Source organism: Vombatus ursinus, unplaced genomic scaffold (assembly GCF_900497805.2).
Source record: "Vombatus ursinus unplaced genomic scaffold, bare-nosed wombat genome assembly UNPS02009062.1, whole genome shotgun sequence".
NCBI classification, from domain to species: Eukaryota; Metazoa; Chordata; class Mammalia; order Diprotodontia; family Vombatidae; genus Vombatus; species Vombatus ursinus.
The window spans coordinates 14,917,758-14,919,906 of NW_020948840.1; positions in this window are offsets into that span (position 1 = coordinate 14,917,758).

The following is a 2,149-nucleotide window of genomic DNA, read 5'->3' on the forward strand; positions in this document are numbered from 1 at the left end:
TCTCTCTCTCTCTCTCTCTCTCTCTCTCTCTCTCTCTCTCTCTCTCTGTCTCTGTCTCTCTCTCTCTTTCTCTCTCTCTCTCGTCCCACATGTGCACATGAGAGTCAGTGTCTCATAATATACAGAGAGCCATGCCTCAGAGTCAGGAACACTCCGGTCCAAGTCTCACTTCTGACACATTGTGGCTGCGTGATCTTGGACAAATCCCTTAACCTCTCAAAGCCTCAGTTAACTAATTCTCTGGGACTGTACAATAAACAACAGCTTCCAATAGCTTCCCATCTACATTGGCAGAGGAATTTCCTCACCCTATGCCAATGAGATTACAGATGGAAACCAAAAGGGGGAAAGAGAGAGGGTGGGGGGAGGGAGAGAGAGAGAGAAGCAGTCTGATTACTGCTACTAGACTGTAAGGTCCTCAAAAGAATCACTCATATCTTATTTACCATTCAGTCTCCTTTAGATCTTGTCCTCTGTTCCCTGCATTTGATTCAACAAATACTTATTAACACATATGACCATGAGCAATTCTCTTCGCCTCAATGACCCGGGCAGCTCTCTAAAGACTGGAAGTTAGAGACAAGCTGTCAATCTACATTTGGTAAAGGGAGTTTCCAGACCTGGAACTTCAGATACTGATTAAATCCCAAGTATGGACTTCCCACCTCCACAAAAAAAGTGAAAGCACAGTAGGAAAAATTTTAGATGAGCAAGTGAATGTGTACTTCCACATTTTCTCATCTCAAAGGAGTATAAACCAGTGTAGTGCTGAAATCTGCCAGTACACTCAACAGTAATCTATATTCTTCCAGATCTTTTTTGTTTTGGTTTGATTTGGTTTTTAAAGACTAGGTCTCCCTATGTTGCCAGGGCTGAAAGTACAGAGACTGCTCAAAGGCACAGTGCCACCCTGATGAGCACAGAAACTTTGACCCATTTTGTTTTCCAACTTGGGCTAGTTTGTCCCTCCTTAGGTAACCTGGTAGCCCCTATTCCTAGTGGCTGGCCATTTTAGTGGTTTTGTGTGGCATTAATTCAGACACCTGAACTTATTTTGGACACTGGATGGGCTTAGTCTACTGTAATTCAAAATTCAAAAGCTCAAGAGATCTTCCAGCTTCAGACTTCCCAGTAGCAGGGATGACAGGTATGTACCATAATGCTCTGGTATTCTTCTAGATCTAAAGACATTTTAACCCTAGGATAGAAGAATGAGAAAGGGATGAAATCAAAACATTTTTGTAGCCCTTGCCTATTTGATTTTTTGCCCCAAGGAGGAAACACTGAGCTCGGCATTACCCTTTTTATCATTAAACCAAACACAAGCTTTTATATCTGGGATGAATACCCATAGCTGTCTCCATCTCCAAACTGACCATCCTCTGATACCCTCTGTGCTCTAACATTATGGATTGTCATGTTCCTATTTCCAAACCAGACACATCTAGAAAGCTAGACTAGGTAAGGTTGGTCCATGACATACTATTTCATAAATATCCTCTTTACATATTACTGTTAAGAATGAACTATCTTTGTAGTGGTTGTACATGGTAGATAGTACACATACAAATACTAGAGAGGTAAGACAAGTACAAGTACTAGTTAGGTAGTACAAGTAAGAATATTAGGCTTAATGGTCAATAAACAAGCATCTAGGCACTAGAGATACAAAGATATAAACAAAATAGCCCCTTCCCCCAAGGAGCTTATATTTTAGCAAATAAAATGACACACACAAAATATATACAATAAAGGCCAGAGAGGCAATGGAAAGAATTCTGGATTTGAAGTCAGAGGAAGTGGGTTCTGATTCTGCTGTTTCCTGTGTGACTTTGCGTGGATCATTTAACCATTCTGGGCCTCAGATTCTCCATCTGGAAAATGTACGGATTCAGACAGGAGTTGGATAAAATGATCTTTCAAATCTTTTCAGATTCTAAATCTATGTTCCAATGATTCTATAACTATAAGGCAATTTCAGGGTAAGCAGGCATTAGTAGCTGAGGGAATGAGGAAAGTCATAAAGGAAGAAAGTGTCTTAACATCACTTATTTATTAGCCATAAATAGGTCGTGATCTGTAGTGGTGAAGTGATTTCCATACTGGGAGCTCCTCACACTGACTAAATCAAAGATCCTTTTCACATTTC